At 40.0% G+C, this 19080-nt stretch overlaps 6 non-coding genes across 6 annotated transcripts; 2 read left to right on the forward strand and 4 right to left on the reverse strand.

Annotated features, from left to right (window-relative positions):
* Positions 1-2445: 2445 nt before the first annotated feature.
* trnas-uga lies at positions 2446-2527 on the reverse strand. The gene has a single exon. It is a non-coding gene; the product is annotated as a tRNA-Ser (tRNA).
* Positions 2528-5735: 3208 nt separating this feature from the next.
* On the reverse strand, positions 5736-5817 carry trnas-uga. The gene has a single exon. It is a non-coding gene; the product is annotated as a tRNA-Ser (tRNA).
* A 4761-nt stretch (positions 5818-10578) lies between these two features.
* trnas-uga lies at positions 10579-10660 on the reverse strand. Its single transcript has one exon. It is a non-coding gene; the product is annotated as a tRNA-Ser (tRNA).
* A 3209-nt stretch (positions 10661-13869) lies between these two features.
* trnas-uga lies at positions 13870-13951 on the reverse strand. The gene has a single exon. It is a non-coding gene; the product is annotated as a tRNA-Ser (tRNA).
* Positions 13952-15747: 1796 nt separating this feature from the next.
* Positions 15748-15829, forward strand: trnas-cga. The gene has a single exon. It is a non-coding gene; the product is annotated as a tRNA-Ser (tRNA).
* Positions 15830-17611: 1782 nt separating this feature from the next.
* On the forward strand, positions 17612-17693 carry trnas-cga. Its single transcript has one exon. It is a non-coding gene; the product is annotated as a tRNA-Ser (tRNA).
* Positions 17694-19080: the final 1387 nt, after the last annotated feature.

Consider the following 19080-nt stretch of genomic DNA (forward strand, 5'->3'; position numbering starts at 1 on the left):
CTACAAGGAATTCTGTAACTGTAAGCCGTTTTTCACTTACAGAGCACAACCATGTAATGTGCAATGCAATCAATGACAGCTTAAACTACTGTAAGTCAACACACCCCGCAGACTGTCAAACCCAGTGCAATGTTAAATAAAAATGTAACGTTACATGTTGTAACCTGTTTTTGACAGAGCACAACCATGAAATGTGCAATGCAATCAATGACAGCTTAAACTACTGTCAGTCAACACACCCGCAGACTCTCAAACGTGTAATGTTAACCAATGTTAAATAAAAATGTAACGTTACATGATTAACAATAAACCTGTAACAGTTTTTGACAGAGCACAACCATGTAATGTGCAATGCAATCAATGACAGCTTAAACTACTGTCAGTCAACACACCCCGAAGACTCTCAAACCCAGTGTAATGTTAAGTAATGTTAAATAGAAATGTAACGAGCACAACCATGTAATGTGCAATCCAAACTAAATTGAACTTACGAGGCAAACAGCAGCGAGTCTGGAAGAAGAGCTGACACAACTGCACGACACTAATTTGAAAACAGGGAGAACAGACCGTTTGTTAAACCCCTCCCTGAACAGTGATAGTCCAATCATAGCTTAGCATCAGTAACGAGGTGAGTACGGAGATGTTCCCACAAAGTACATACAAAGAGTTTGGAGGGTAGTGACTTCTTGGTCGTTCCAAAACCAAAAACACAAGATCAGAAGTCTAAGGAATGGATTAAACTGCATGTTTATCTGCTGCTAACTTTAGCATGTCCAGCTAACTAGCAACCTGCGAAAGTAACCTACTGTTACTTCCAAGGCCAATAGTTAGCATAAAGTTGAGTTATTATCACACATTTTTACACAGTACACGGGATATAACCGATCCTAACTAGGAGCCGTGGGCAGCCATTGTGCAGCTCTTGCTCGATGGCACCTTTGGGCTGGACTCAAACGGGCGAGTATAATCTGCAAAAAAGTCGAATATGGGTCACTTTGGCCTGCAGTCTGAAGTTTAACCTAATATTGGTGGCTGTGATGGGCGAGTGGTTAAGGCGTTGGACTCGAAATCCAATGGGGTTTCCCGCGCAGGTTCAAACCCTGTAATGTGTTTAATGACATGGTTCAACATGTAACATAAAAAATTATCCTATCATTTAAATAATATGCTACTTAGCATGTCATAAGTATATATATAATACAATTAACCAATGAGATCTATTGTATGGTATGAAGGTCAGGTAAGTTACAGTATAGGTAAAACAACAATAATCTACATTGAACTTTACACTGGAGTCTGGAAGAAGAGATATTAAACCCCTCCTGAACAGTGATAATCCAATCATAGCTTAGCATCAGTAATGAGGTGAGCACCACAAAGTTTGGAGGTATTTAAACTGAGCATGTCATAAGTATGGAAACCAGTCAAGTCTCAAGTCTCTGAGCTAGAGTCCATGTCAACTCTCAAGTCACTTGGGTTATAATGAATGTTGTATCAGCTGCTGCGTTCAATCCAGGCTGCTTATAACACTGCATAGCTACAAGGAATTCTGTAACTGTAAGCCGTTTTTCACTTACAGAGCACAACCATGTAATGTGCAATGCAATCAATGACAGCTTAAACTACTGTAGTCAACACACCCGCAGACTGTCAAACCCAGTGCAATGTTAAATAAAAATGTAACGTTACATGTTGTAACCTGTTTTTGACAGAGCACAACCATGAAATGTGCAATGCAATCAATGACAGCTTAAACTACTGTCAGTCAACACACCCCGCAGACTCTCAAACCGTGTAATGTTAACCAATGTTAAATAAAAATGTAACGTTACATGATTAACAATAAACCTGTAACATGTTTTTGACAGAGCACAACCATGAAATGTGAAATGCAATCAATGACAGCTTAAACTACTGTAAGTCAACACACCCCGCAGACTCTCAAACCCAGTGTAATGCTAACTAATGTTAAATAAAAATGTAACGTTACATGATTAACAATAAACTTGTAACCTGTTTTTCACAGAGCACAACCATGTAGCCTAATGTACCATGCGTCTACAAGTAATGGCAGCTTATTAACTACTGTAAGTCAAAACACACCCCAGACTGTCAAACCAGCGTAAAAACTGTAACGATGCATGATCAACCTGTTTTTCGCAGAGCAAACCATGTAATGTGCAATGCAATCAAGGACAGCTTAAACTACTGTAAGTCAACACACCCGAAGACTCTCAAACCAGGGTAACATTATAATTAAATAACACTGTAACGTTCCATGATCAACAATAAACCTGTAACCTGTTTGCAGTCGGCGTTTGGTTCTCTGGTTCAGGGTCTTGCTCAAGGGCACCTTCAGCAATGTGTTCAGTCCGTGCTGGCCTCAAACCAGCGACCATAGCCTCCGGAACATTTTCAAATATTAGACTGTGTCATCATAAAGGACGCTGTGAGCAGGGTTCGAACCTGCGCGGGGAACCCCCATTGGATTTCAAGTCCAACGCCTTAACCACTCGGCCATCACAGCCACGTTTGGACGCCATTTTCGCTATGAAATGTGAAAAGCAATCAATGACAGCTTAAACTACTGTCAGTCAACACACCCCGCAGACTCTCAAACCCGTTATGTTACATGATTAACAATAAACCTGTAACATGTTTTTCACAGAACACAACCATGAAATGTTGATGGTGTTGCCTAACCAAAAGTATAGAGCTGCCTAACTTGGCATCATTGAACTCGAACGGTTTGTTAAACCCCTCCCTGAACAGTGATAATCCAATCATAGCTTAGCATCAGTAACGAGGTGAGTACGGAGATGTTCCCACAAAGTTTGGAGGTATTTAAACTGAGCATGTCATAAGTATGGAAACCAGTCAAGTCTCAAGTCTCTGAGCTAGAGTCCATGTCAACTCTCAAGTCACTTGGGTTATAATGAATGTTGTATCAGCTGCTGCGTTCAATCCAGGCTGCTTATAACACTGCATAGCTACAAGGAATTCTGTAACTGTGAGCCGTTTTTCACTTACAGAGCACAACCATGTAATGTGCAATGCAATCAATGACAGCTAAACTACTGTCAGTCAACACACCCCGAAGACTCTTAAACCCAGTGCAATGTTAAATAAAAATGTAACGTTACATGTTGTAACCTGTTTTTGACAGAGCACAACCATGAAATGTGCAATGCAATCAATGACAGCTTAAACAACTGTCAGTCAACACACCCCGCAGACTCTCAAACCGTGTAATGTTAACCAATGTTAAATAAAAATGTAACGTTACATGATTAACAATAAACCTGTAACATGTTTTTGACAGAGCACAACCATGAAATGTGAAATGCAATCAATGACAGCTTAAACTACTGTAAGTCAACAGATTCCCCAGACTCTCAAACCCAGTGTAATGCTAACTAATGTTAAATAAAAATGTAACGTTACATGATTAACAATAAACTTGTAACCTGTTTTTCACAGAGCACAACCATGTAGCCTAATGTACCATGCGTCTACAAGTAATGGCAGCTTATTAACTACTGTAAGTCAAAACACACCCCGAAGACTCTCAAACCAGTGTAATGTTAACTAATGTAAATAAAAATGTAACGAGCACAACCATGTAATGTGCAATGCAATCAATGACAGCTTAAACTACTGTCAGTCAACACACCCCGAAGACTCTCAAACCCAGTGTAATGTTAAGTAATGTTAAATAGAAATGTAACGAGCACAACCATGTAATGTGCAATCCAAACTAAATTGAACTTTACGAGGCAAACAGCAGCGAGTCTGGAAGAAGAGCTGACACAACTGCACGACACTAATTTGAAAACAGGGAGAACAGACCGTTTGTTAAACCCCTCCCTGAACAGTGATAGTCCAATCATAGCTTAGCATCAGTAACGAGGTGAGTACGGAGATGTTCCCACAAAGTACATACAAAGAGTTTGGAGGGTAGTGACTTCTTTGGTCGTTCCAAAACCAAAAACACAAGATCAGAAGTCTAAGGAATGGATTAAACTGCATGTTTATCTGCTGCTAACTTTAGCATGTCCAGCTAACTAGCAACCTGCGAAAGTAACCTACTGTTACTTCCAAGGCCAATAGTTAGCATAAAGTTGAGTTATTATCACACATTTTTACACAGTACACGGGATATAACCGATCCTAACTAGGAGCCGTGGGCAGCCATTGTGCAGCTCTTGCTCGATGGCACCTTTGGGCTGGACTCAAACGGGCGAGTATAATCTGCAAAAAAGTCGAATATGGGTCACTTTGGCCTGCAGTCTGAAGTTTAACCTAATATTGGTGGCTGTGATGGCCGAGTGGTTAAGGCGTTGGACTCGAAATCCAATGGGGTTTCCCCGCGCAGGTTCAAACCCTGTAATGTGTTTAATGACATGGTTCAACATGTAACATAAAAAATTATCCTATCATTTAAATAATATGCTACTTAGCATGTCATAAGTATATATATAATACAATTAACCAAATGAGATCTATTGTATGGTATGAAGGTCAGGTAAGTTACAGTATAGGTAAAACAACAATAAATCTACATTGAACTTTACACTGGAGTCTGGAAGAAGAGATATGTTAAACCCCTCCCTGAACAGTGATAATCCAATCATAGCTTAGCATCAGTAATGAGGTGAGCACCACAAAGTTTGGAGGTATTTAAACTGAGCATGTCATAAGTATGGAAACCAGTCAAGTCTCAAGTCTCTGAGCTAGAGTCCATGTCAACTCTCAAGTCACTTGGGTTATAATGAATGTTGTATCAGCTGCTGCGTTCAATCCAGGCTGCTTATAACACTGCATAGCTACAAGGAATTCTGTAACTGTAAGCCGTTTTTCACTTACAGAGCACAACCATGTAATGTGCAATGCAATCAATGACAGCTTAAACTACTGTAAGTCAACACACCCCGCAGACTGTCAAACCCAGTGCAATGTTAAATAAAAATGTAACGTTACATGTTGTAACCTGTTTTTGACAGAGCACAACCATGAAATGTGCAATGCAATCAATGACAGCTTAAACTACTGTCAGTCAACACACCCCGCAGACTCTCAAACCGTGTAATGTTAACCAATGTTAAATAAAAATGTAACGTTACATGATTAACAATAAACCTGTAACATGTTTTTGACAGAGCACAACCATGAAATGTGAAATGCAATCAATGACAGCTTAAACTACTGTAAGTCAACACCCCGCAGACTCTCAAACCCAGTGTAATGCTAACTAATGTTAAATAAAAATGTAACGTTACATGATTAACAATAAACTTGTAACCTGTTTTTCACAGAGCACAACCATGTAGCCTAATGTACCATGCGTCTACAAGTAATGGCAGCTTATTAACTACTGTAAGTCAAAACACACCCCAGACTGTCAAACCAGCGTAAAAACTGTAACGATGCATGATCAACCTGTTTTTCGCAGAGCAAAACCATGTAATGTGCAATGCAATCAAGGACAGCTTAAACTACTGTAAGTCAACACACCCCGAAGACTCTCAAACCAGGGTAACATTATAATTAAATAACACTGTAACGTTCCATGATCAACAATAAACTGTAACCTGTTTGCAGTCGGCGTTTGGTTCTCTGGTTCAGGGTCTTGCTCAAGGGCACCTTCAGCAATGTGTTCAGTCCGTGCTGGCCTCAAACCAGCGACCATAGCCTCCGGAACATTTTCAAATATTAGACTGTGTCATCATAAAGGACGCTGTGAGCAGGGTTCGAACCTGCGCGGGGAACCCCCATTGGATTTCAAGTCCAACGCCTTAACCACTCGGCCATCACAGCCACGTTCGGACGCCATTTTCGCTATGAAATGTGAAATGCAATCAATGACAGCTTAAACTACTGTCAGTCAACACACCCCGCAGACTCTCAAACCCGTTATGTTACATGATTAACAATAAACCTGTAACATGTTTTTCACAGAACACAACCATGAAATGTTGATGGTGTTGCCTAACCAAAAGTATAGAGCTGCCTAACTTGGCATCAATGAACTCGAACGGTTTGTTAAACCCCTCCCTGAACAGTGATAATCCAATCATAGCTTAGCATCAGTAACGAGGTGAGTACGGAGATGTTCCCACAAAGTTTGGAGGTATTTCAACTGAGCATGTCATAAGTATGGAAACCAGTCAAGTCTCAAGTCTCTGAGCTAGAGTCCATGTCAACTCTCAAGTCACTTGGGTTATAATGAATGTTGTATCAGCTGCTGCGTTCAATCCAGGCTGCTTATAACACTGCATAGCTACAAGGAATTCTGTAACTGTGAGCCGTTTTTCACTTACAGAGCACAACCATGTAATGTGCAATGCAATCAATGACAGCTTAAACTACTGTCAGTCAACACACCCCGAAGACTCTTAAACCCAGTGCAATGTTAAATAAAAATGTAACGTTACATGTTGTAACCTGTTTTTGACAGAGCACAACCATGAAATGTGCAATGCAATCAATGACAGCTTAAACAACTGTCAGTCAACACACCCCGCAGACTCTCAAACCGTGTAATGTTAACCAATGTTAAATAAAAATGTAACGTTACATGATTAACAATAAACCTGTAACATGTTTTTGACAGAGCACAACCATGAAATGTGAAATGCAATCAATGACAGCTTAAACTACTGTAAGTCAACAGATTCCCCAGACTCTCAAACCCAGTGTAATGCTAACTAATGTTAAATAAAAATGTAACGTTACATGATTAACAATAAACTTGTAACCTGTTTTTCACAGAGCACAACCATGTAGCCTAATGTACCATGCGTCTACAAGTAATGGCAGCTTATTAACTACTGTAAGTCAAAACACACCCCGAAGACTCTCAAACCCAGTGTAATGTTAACTAATGTTAAATAAAAATGTAACGAGCACAACCATGTAATGTGCAATGCAATCAATGACAGCTTAAACTACTGTCAGTCAACACACCCCGAAGACTCTCAAACCCAGTGTAATGTTAAGTAATGTTAAATAGAAATGTAACGAGCACAACCATGTAATGTGCAATCCAAACTAAATTGAACTTTACGAGGCAAACAGCAGCGAGTCTGGAAGAAGAGCTGACACAACTGCACGACACTAATTTGAAAACAGGGAGAACAGACCGTTTGTTAAACCCCTCCCTGAACAGTGATAGTCCAATCATAGCTTAGCATCAGTAACGAGGTGAGTACGGAGATGTTCCCACAAAGTACATACAAAGAGTTTGGAGGGTAGTGACTTCTTTGGTCGTTCCAAAACCAAAAACACAAGATCAGAAGTCTAAGGAATGGATTAAACTGCATGTTTATCTGCTGCTAACTTTAGCATGTCCAGCTAACTAGCAACCTGCGAAAGTAACCTACTGTTACTTCCAAGGCCAATAGTTAGCATAAAGTTGAGTTATTATCACACATTTTTACACAGTACACGGGATATAACCGATCCTAACTAGGAGCCGTGGGCAGCCATTGTGCAGCTCTTGCTCGATGGCACCTTTGGGCTGGACTCAAACGGGCGAGTATAATCTGCAAAAAAGTCGAATATGGGTCACTTTGGCCTGCAGTCTGAAGTTTAACCTAATATTGGTGGCTGTGATGGCCGAGTGGTTAAGGCGTTGGACTCGAAATCCAATGGGGTTTCCCCGCGCAGGTTCAAACCCTGTAATGTGTTTAATGACATGGTTCAACATGTAACATAAAAAATTATCCTATCATTTAAATAATATGCTACTTAGCATGTCATAAGTATATATATAATACAATTAACCAAATGAGATCTATTGTATGGTATGAAGGTCAGGTAAGTTACAGTATAGGTAAAACAACAATAAATCTACATTGAACTTTACACTGGAGTCTGGAAGAAGAGATATGTTAAACCCCTCCCTGAACAGTGATAATCCAATCATAGCTTAGCATCAGTAACGAGGTGAGCACCACAAAGTTTGGAGGTATTTAAACTGAGCATGTCATAAGTATGGAAACCAGTCAAGTCTCAAGTCTCTGAGCTAGAGTCCATGTCAACTCTCAAGTCACTTGGGTTATAATGAATGTTGTATCAGCTGCTGCGTTCAATCCAGGCTGCTTATAACACTGCATAGCTACAAGGAATTCTGTAACTGTAAGCCGTTTTTCACTTACAGAGCACAACCATGTAATGTGCAATGCAATCAATGACAGCTTAAACTACTGTAAGTCAACACACCCCGCAGACTGTCAAACCCAGTGCAATGTTAAATAAAAATGTAACGTTACATGTTGTAACCTGTTTTTGACAGAGCACAACCATGAAATGTGCAATGCAATCAATGACAGCTTAAACTACTGTCAGTCAACACACCCCGCAGACTCTCAAACCGTGTAATGTTAACCAATGTTAAATAAAAATGTAACGTTACATGATTAACAATAAACCTGTAACATGTTTTGACAGAGCACAACCATGTAATGTGAAATGCAATCAATGACAGCTTAAACTACTGTCAGTCAACACACCCCGAAGACTCTCAAACCCAGTGTAATGTTAAGTAATGTTAAATAGAAATGTAACGAGCACAACCATGTAATGTGCAATCCAAACTAAATTGAACTTTACGAGGCAAACAGCAGCGAGTCTGGAAGAAGAGCTGACACAACTGCACGACACTAATTTGAAAACAGGGAGAACAGACCGTTTGTTAAACCCCTCCCTGAACAGTGATAGTCCAATCATAGCTTAGCATCAGTAACGAGGTGAGTACGGAGATGTTCCCACAAAGTACATACAAAGAGTTTGGAGGGTAGTGACTTCTTTGGTCGTTCCAAAACCAAAAACACAAGATCAGAAGTCTAAGGAATGGATTAAACTGCATGTTTATCTGCTGCTAACTTTAGCATGTCCAGCTAACTAGCAACCTGCGAAAGTAACCTACTGTTACTTCCAAGGCCAATAGTTAGCATAAAGTTGAGTTATTATCACACATTTTTACACAGTACACGGGATATAACCGATCCTAACTAGGAGCCGTGGGCAGCCATTGTGCAGCTCTTGCTCGATGGCACCTTTGGGCTGGACTCAAACGGGCGAGTATAATCTGCAAAAAAGTCGAATATGGGTCACTTTGGCCTGCAGTCTGAAGTTTAACCTAATATTGGTGGCTGTGATGGCCGAGTGGTTAAGGCGTTGGACTCGAAATCCAATGGGGTTTCCCCGCGCAGGTTCAAACCCTGTAATGTGTTTAATGACATGGTTCAACATGTAACATAAAAAATTATCCTATCATTTAAATAATATGCTACTTAGCATGTCATAAGTATATATATAATACAATTAACCAAATGAGATCTATTGTATGGTATGAAGGTCAGGTAAGTTACAGTATAGGTAAAACAACAATAAATCTACATTGAACTTTACACTGGAGTCTGGAAGAAGAGATATGTTAAACCCCTCCCTGAACAGTGATAATCCAATCATAGCTTAGCATCAGTAATGAGGTGAGCACCACAAAGTTTGGAGGTATTTAAACTGAGCATGTCATAAGTATGGAAACCAGTCAAGTCTCAAGTCTCTGAGCTAGAGTCCATGTCAACTCTCAAGTCACTTGGGTTATAATGAATGTTGTATCAGCTGCTGCGTTCAATCCAGGCTGCTTATAACACTGCATAGCTACAAGGAATTCTGTAACTGTAAGCCGTTTTTCACTTACAGAGCACAACCATGTAATGTGCAATGCAATCAATGACAGCTTAAACTACTGTAAGTCAACACACCCCGCAGACTGTCAAACCCAGTGCAATGTTAAATAAAAATGTAACGTTACATGTTGTAACCTGTTTTTGACAGAGCACAACCATGAAATGTGCAATGCAATCAATGACAGCTTAAACTACTGTCAGTCAACACACCCCGCAGACTCTCAAACCGTGTAATGTTAACCAATGTTAAATAAAAATGTAACGTTACATGATTAACAATAAACCTGTAACATGTTTTTGACAGAGCACAACCATGAAATGTGAAATGCAATCAATGACAGCTTAAACTACTGTAAGTCAACACACCCCGCAGACTCTCAAACCCAGTGTAATGCTAACTAATGTTAAATAAAAATGTAACGTTACATGATTAACAATAAACTTGTAACCTGTTTTTCACAGAGCACAACCATGTAGCCTAATGTACCATGCGTCTACAAGTAATGGCAGCTTATTAACTACTGTAAGTCAAAACACACCCCAGACTGTCAAACCAGCGTAAAAACTGTAACGATGCATGATCAACCTGTTTTTCGCAGAGCACAACCATGTAATGTGCAATGCAATCAAGGACAGCTTAAACTACTGTAAGTCAACACACCCCGAAGACTCTCAAACCAGGGTAACATTATAATTAAATAACACTGTAACGTTCCATGATCAACAATAAACCTGTAACCTGTTTGCAGTCGGCGTTTGGTTCTCTGGTTCAGGGTCTTGCTCAAGGGCACCTTCAGCAATGTGTTCAGTCCGTGCTGGCCTCAAACCAGCGACCATAGCCTCCGGAACATTTTCAAATATTAGACTGTGTCATCATAAAGGACGCTGTGAGCAGGGTTCGAACCTGCGCGGGGAACCCCCATTGGATTTCAAGTCCAACGCCTTAACCACTCGGCCATCACAGCCACATTCGGACGCCATTTTCGCTATGAAATGTGAAATGCAATCAATGACAGCTTAAACTACTGTCAGTCAACACACCCCGCAGACTCTCAAACCCGTTATGTTACATGATTAACAATAAACCTGTAACATGTTTTTCACAGAACACAACCATGAAATGTTGATGGTGTTGCCTAACCAAAAGTATAGAGCTGCCTAACTTGGCATCATTGAACTCGAACGGTTTGTTAAACCCCTCCCTGAACAGTGATAATCCAATCATAGCTTAGCATCAGTAACGAGGTGAGTACGGAGATGTTCCCACAAAGTTTGGAGGTATTTAAACTGAGCATGTCATAAGTATGGAAACCAGTCAAGTCTCAAGTCTCTGAGCTAGAGTCCATGTCAACTCTCAAGTCACTTGGGTTATAATGAATGTTGTATCAGCTGCTGCGTTCAATCCAGGCTGCTTATAACACTGTATAGCTACAAGGAATTCTGTAACTGTAAGCCGTTTTTCACTTACAGAGCACAACCATGTAATGTGCAATGCAATCAAGGACAGCATAAACTACTGTCAGTCAACACACCCCGAAGACTCTTAAACCCAGTGCAATGTTAAATAAAAATGTAACGTTACATGTTGTAACATGTTTTTGACAGAGCACAACCATGAAATGTGCAATGCAATCAATGACAGCTTAAACTACTGTCAGTCAACACACCCCGCAGACTCTCAAACCGTGTAATGTTAACCAATGTTAAAAAAATGTAACGTTACATGATTAACAATAAACCTGTAACATGTTTTTGACAGAGCACAACCATGAAATGTGAAATGCAATCAATGACAGCTTAAACTACTGTAAGTCAACAGATTCCCCAGACTCTCAAACCCAGTGTAATGCTAACTAATGTTAAATAAAAATGTAACGTTACATGATTAACAATAAACTTGTAACCTGTTTTTCACAGAGCACAACCATGTAGCCTAATGTACCATGCGTCTACAAGTAATGGCAGCTTATTAACTACTGTAAGTCAAAACACACCCCGAAGACTCTCAAACCCAGTGTAATGTTAACTAATGTTAAATAAAAATGTAACGAGCACAACCATGTAATGTGCAATGCAATCAATGACAGCTTAAACTACTGTCAGTCAACACACCCCGAAGACTCTCAAACCCAGTGTAATGTTAAGTAATGTTAAATAGAAATGTAACGAGCACAACCATGTAATGTGCAATCCAAACTAAATTGAACTTTACGAGGCAAACAGCAGCGAGTCTGGAAGAAGAGCTGACACAACTGCACGACACTAATTTGAAAACAGGGAGAACAGACCGTTTGTTAAACCCCTCCCTGAACAGTGATAGTCCAATCATAGCTTAGCATCAGTAACGAGGTGAGTACGGAGATGTTCCCACAAAGTACATACAAAGAGTTTGGAGGGTAGTGACTTCTTTGGTCGTTCCAAAACCAAAAACACAAGATCAGAAGTCTAAGGAATGGATTAAACTGCATGTTTATCTGCTGCTAACTTTAGCATGTCCAGCTAACTAGCAACCTGCGAAAGTAACCTACTGTTACTTCCAAGGCCAATAGTTAGCATAAAGTTGAGTTATTATCACACATTTTTACACAGTACACGGGATATAACCGATCCTAACTAGGAGCCGTGGGCAGCCATTGTGCAGCTCTTGCTCGATGGCACCTTTGGGCTGGACTCAAACGGGCGAGTATAATCTGCAAAAAAGTCGAATATGGGTCACTTTGGCCTGCAGTCTGAAGTTTAACCTAATATTGGTGGCTGTGATGGCCGAGTGGTTAAGGCGTTGGACTCGAAATCCAATGGGGTTTCCCCGCGCAGGTTCAAACCCTGTAATGTGTTTAATGACATGGTTCAACATGTAACATAAAAAATTATCCTATCATTTAAATAATATGCTACTTAGCATGTCATAAGTATATATATAATACAATTAACCAAATGAGATCTATTGTATGGTATGAAGGTCAGGTAAGTTACAGTATAGGTAAAACAACAATAAATCTACATTGAACTTTACACTGGAGTCTGGAAGAAGAGATATGTTAAACCCCTCCCTGAACAGTGATAATCCAATCATAGCTTAGCATCAGTAACGAGGTGAGCACCACAAAGTTTGGAGGTATTTAAACTGAGCATGTCATAAGTATGGAAACCAGTCAAGTCTCAAGTCTCTGAGCTAGAGTCCATGTCAACTCTCAAGTCACTTGGGTTATAATGAATGTTGTATCAGCTGCTGCGTTCAATCCAGGCTGCTTATAACACTGCATAGCTACAAGGAATTCTGTAACTGTAAGCCGTTTTTCACTTACAGAGCACAACCATGTAATGTGCAATGCAATCAATGACAGCTTAAACTACTGTAAGTCAACACACCCCGCAGACTGTCAAACCCAGTGCAATGTTAAATAAAAATGTAACGTTACATGTTGTAACCTGTTTTTGACAGAGCACAACCATGAAATGTGCAATGCAATCAATGACAGCTTAAACTACTGTCAGTCAACACACCCCGCAGACTCTCAAACCGTGTAATGTTAACCAATGTTAAATAAAAATGTAACGTTACATGATTAACAATAAACCTGTAACATGTTTTTGACAGAGCACAACCATGAAATGTGAAATGCAATCAATGACAGCTTAAACTACTGTAAGTCAACACCCCGCAGACTCTCAAACCCAGTGTAATGCTAACTAATGTTAAATAAAAATGTAACGTTACATGATTAACAATAAACTTGTAACCTGTTTTTCACAGAGCACAACCATGTAGCCTAATGTACCATGCGTCTACAAGTAATGGCAGCTTATTAACTACTGTAAGTCAAACACACCCCAGACTGTCAAACCAGCGTAAAAACTGTAACGATGCATGATCAACCTGTTTTTCGCAGAGCAAAACCATGTAATGTGCAATGCAATCAAGGACAGCTTAAACTACTGTAAGTCAACACACCCCGAAGACTCTCAAACCAGGGTAACATTATAATTAAATAACACTGTAACGTTCCATGATCAACAATAAAGCTGTAACCTGTTTGCAGTCGGCGTTTGGTTCTCTGGTTCAGGGTCTTGCTCAAGGGCACCTTCAGCAATGTGTTCAGTCCGTGCTGGCCTCAAACCAGCGACCATAGCCTCCGGAACATTTTCAAATATTAGACTGTGTCATCATAAAGGACGCTGTGAGCAGAGTTCGAACCTGCGCGGGGAACCCCCATTGGATTTCAAGTCCAATGCCTTAACCACTCGGCCATCACAGCCACGTTCGGACGCCATTTTCGCTATGAAATGTGAAATGCAATCAATGACAGCTTAAACTACTGTCAGTCAACACACCCCGCAGACTCTCAAACCCGTTATGTTACATGATTAACAATAAACCTGTAACATGTTTTTCACAGAACACAACCATGAAATGTTGATGGTGTTGCCTAACCAAAAGTATAGAGCTGCCTAACTTGGCATCATTGAACTCGAACGGTTTGTTAAACCCCTCCCTGAACAGTGATAATCCAATCATAGCTTAGCATCAGTAACGAGGTGAGTACGGAGATGTTCCCACAAAGTTTGGAGGTATTTAAACTGAGCATGTCATAAGTATGGAAACCAGTCAAGTCTCAAGTCTCTGAGCTAGAGTCCATGTCAACTCTCAAGTCACTTGGGTTATAATGAATGTTGTATCAGCTGCTGCGTTCAATCCAGGCTGCTTATAACACTGCATAGCTACAAGGAATTCTGTAACTTTAAGCCGTTTTTCACTTACAGAGCACAACCATGTAATGTGCAATGCAATCAAGGACAGCATAAACTACTGTAAGTCAACACACCCCGAAGACTCTTAAACCCAGTGCAATGTTAATAAAAATGTAACGTTACATGTTTAACCTGTTTTTGACAGAGCACAACCATGAAATGTGCAATGCAATCAATGACAGCTTAAACTACTGTCAGTCAACACACCCCGCAGACTCTCAAACCGTGTAATGTTAACCAATGTTAAATAAAAATGTAACGTTACATGATTAACAATAAACCTGTAACATGTTTTTGACAGAGCACAACCATGAAATGTGAAATGCAATCAATGACAGCTTAAACTACTGTAAGTCAACAGATTCCCCAGACTCTCAAACCCAGTGTAATGCTAACTAATGTTAAATAAAAATGTAACGTTACATGATTAACAATAAACTTGTAACCTGTTTTTCACAGAGCACAACCATGTAGCCTAATGTACCATGCGTCTACAAGTAATGGCAGCTTATTAACTACTGTAAGTCAAAACACACCCCAGACTGTCAAACCAGCGTAAAAACTGTAACGATGCATGATCAACCTGTTTTTCGCAGAGCACAACCATGTAATGTGCAATGCAATCAATGACAGCTTAAACTACTGTCAGTCAACACACCCCGAAGACTCTCAAACCCAGTGTAATGTTAAGTAATGTTAAATAGAAATGTAACGAGCACAACCATGTAATGTGCAATCCAAACTAAATTGAACTTTACGAGGCAAACAGCAGCGAGTCTGGAAGAAGAGCTGACACAACTGCACGACACTAATTTGAAAACAGGGAGAACAGACCGTTTGTTAAACCCCTCCCTGAACAGTGATAGTCCAATCATAGCTTAGCATCAGTAACGAGGTGAGTACGGAGATGTTCCCACAAAGTACATACAAAGAGTTTGGAGGGTAGTGACTTCTTTGGTCGTTCCAAAACCAAAAACACAAGATCAGAAGTCTAAGGAATGGATTAAACTGCATGTTTATCTGCTGCTAACTTTAGCATGTCCAGCTAACTAGCTTACAACCTGCGAAAGTAACCTACTGTTACTTCCAAGGCCAATAGTTAGCATAAAGTTGAGTTATTATCACACATTTTTACACAGTACACGGGATATAACCGATCCTAACTAGGAGCCGTGGGCAGCCATTGTGCAGCTCTTGCTCGATGGCACCTTTGGGCTGGACTCAAACGGGCGAGTATAATCTGCAAAAAAGTCGAATATGGGTCACTTTGGCCTGCAGTCTGAAGTTTAACCTAATATTGGTGGCTGTGATGGCCGAGTGGTTAAGGCGTTGGACTCGAAATCCAATGGGGTTTCCCCGCGCAGGTTCAAACCCTGCTCACAGCGGTCCTGTAATGTGTTTAATGACATGGTTCAACATGTAACATAAAAAACTATCCTATCATTTAAATAATATGCTACTTAGCATGTCATAAGTATATATATATAATACAATTAACCAAATGAGATCTATTGTATGGTATGAAGGTCAGGTAAGTTACAGTATAGGTAAAACAACAATAAATCTACATTGAACTTTACACTGGAGTCTGGAAGAAGAGATATGTTAAACCCCTCCCTGAACAGTGATAATCCAATCATAGCTTAGCATCAGTAACGAGGTGAGCACCACAAAGTTTGGAGGTATTTAAACTGAGCATGTCATAAGTATGGAAACCAGTCAAGTCTCAAGTCTCTGAGCTAGAGTCCATGTCAACTCTCAAGTCACTTGGGTTATAATGAATGTTGTATCAGCTGCTGCGTTCAATCCAGGCTGCTTATAACACTGCATAGCTACAAGGAATTCTGTAACTGTAAGCCGTTTTTCACTTACAGAGCACAACCATGTAATGTGCAATGCAATCAATGACAGCTTAAACTACTGTAAGTCAACACACCCCGCAGACTGTCAAACCCAGTGCAATGTTAAATAAAAATGTAACGTTACATGTTGTAACCTGTTTTTGACAGAGCACAACCATGAAATGTGCAATGCAATCAATGACAGCTTAAACTACTGTCAGTCAACACACCCCGCAGACTCTCAAACCGTGTAATGTTAACCAATGTTAAATAAAAATGTAACGTTACATGATTAACAATAAACCTGTAACATGTTTTTGACAGAGCACAACCATGAAATGTGAAATGCAATCAATGACAGCTTAAACTACTGTAAGTCAACAGATTCCCCAGACTCTCAAACCCAGTGTAATGCTAACTAATGTTAAATAAAAATGTAACGTTACATGATTAACAATAAACTTGTAACCTGTTTTTCACAGAGCACAACCATGTAGCCTAATGTACCATGCGTCTACAAGTAATGGCAGCTTATTAACTACTGTAAGTCAAAACACACCCCAGACTGTCAAACCAGCGTAAAAACTGTAACGATGCATGATCAACCTGTTTTTCGCAGAGCACAACCATGTAATGTGCAATGCAATCAATGACAGCTTAAACTACTGTCAGTCAACACACCCCGAAGACTCTCAAACCCAGTGTAATGTTAAGTAATGTTAAATAGAAATGTAACGAGCACAACCATGTAATGTGCAATCCAAACTAAATTGAACTTTACGAGGCAAACAGCAGCGAGTCTGGAAGAAGAGCTGACACAACTGCACGACACTAATTTGAAAACAGGGAGAACAGACCGTTTGTTAAACCCCTCCCTGAACAGTGATAGTCCAATCATAGCTTAGCATCAGTAACGAGGTGAGTACGGAGATGTTCCCACAAAGTACATACAAAGAGTTTGGAGGGTAGTGACTTCTTTGGTCGTTCCAAAACCAAAAACACAAGATCAGAAGTCTAAGGAATGGATTAAACTGCATGTTTATCTGCTGCTAACTTTAGCATGTCCAGCTAACTAGCTTACAACCTGCGAAAGTAACCTACTGTTACTTCCAAGGCCAATAGTTAGCATAAAGTTGAGTTATTATCACACATTTTTACACAGTACACGGGATATAACCGATCCTAACTAGGAGCCGTGGGCAGCCATTGTGCAGCTCTTGCTCGATGGCACCTTTGGGCTGGACTCAAACGGGCGAGTATAATCTGCAAAAAAGTCGAATATGGGTCACTTTGGCCTGCAGTCTGAAGTTTAACCTAATATTGGTGGCTGTGATGGCCGAGTGGTTAAGGCGTTGGACTCGAAATCCAATAGGGTTTCCCTGCGCAGGTTCAAACCCTGCTCACAGCGGGTTACATGGTTCAACATGTAACATAAAAAACTATCCTATCATTTAAATAATATGCTACTTAACATGTCATAAGTATATATATATAATACAATTAACCAAATGAGATCTATTGTATGGTATGAAGGTCAGGTAAGTTACAGTATAGGTAAAACAACAATAAATCTACATTGAACTTTACACTGGAGTCTGGAAGAAGAGATATGTTAAACCCCTCCCTGAACAGTGATAATCCAATCATAGCTTAGCATCAGTAACGAGGTGAGCACCACAAAGTTTGGAGGTATTTAAACTGAGCATGTCATAAGTATGGAAACCAGTCAAGTCTCAAGTCTCTGAGCTAGAGTCCATGTCAACTCTCAAGTCACTTGGGTTATAATGAATGTTGTATCAGCTGCTGCGTTCAATCCAGGCTGCTTATAACACTGCATAGCTACAAGGAATTCTGTAACTGTAAGCCGTTTTTCACTTACAGAGCACAACCGTGTAATGTGCAATGCAATCAATGACAGCTTAAACTACTGTAAGTCAACACACCCCGCAGACTGTCAAACCCAGTGCAATGTTAAATAAAAATGTAACGTTACATGTTGTAACCTGTTTTTGACAGAGCACAACCATGAAATGTGCAATGCAATCAATGACAGCTTAAACTACTGTCAGTCAACACACCCCGCAGACTCTCAAACCGTGTAATGTTAACCAATGTTAAATAAAAATGTAACGTTACATGATTAACAATAAACCTGTAACATGTTTTTGACAGAGCACAACCATGAAATGTGAAATGCAATCAATGACAGCTTAAACTACTGTAAGTCAACACACCCCGCAGACTCTCAAACCCAGTGTAATGCTAACTAATGTTAAATAAAAATGTAACGTTACATGATTAACAATAAACTTGTAACCTGTTTTTCACAGAGCACAACCATGTAGCCTAATGTACCATGCGTCTACAAGTAATGGCAGCTTATTAACTACTGTAAGTCAAAACACACCCCAGACTGTCAAACCAGCGTAAAAACTGTAACGATGCATGATCAACCTGTTTTTCGCAGAGCACAACCATGTAATGTGCAATGCAATCAAGGACAGCTTAAACTACTGTAAGTCAACACACCCCGAAGACTCTCAAATCCAGTGTAATGTTAAGTAATGTTAAATAGAAATGTAACGAGCACAACCATGTAATGTGCAATCCAAACTAAATTGAACTTTACGAGGCAAACAGCAGCGAGTCTGGAAGAAGAGCTGACACAACTGCACGACACTAATTTGAAAACAGGGAGAACAGACCGTTTGTTAAACCCCTCCTGAACAGTGATAGTCCAATCATAGCTTAGCATCAGTAATGAGGTGAGTACGGAGATGTTCCCACAAAGTACA

The sequence above is a fragment of the Micropterus salmoides genome, unplaced genomic scaffold, assembly GCF_014851395.1.
Source record: "Micropterus salmoides isolate LMB-PRFRI ecotype aquatic unplaced genomic scaffold, ASM1485139v1 Ms_hic_scaffold_10, whole genome shotgun sequence".
Classification (NCBI taxonomy): domain Eukaryota; kingdom Metazoa; phylum Chordata; class Actinopteri; order Centrarchiformes; family Centrarchidae; genus Micropterus; species Micropterus salmoides.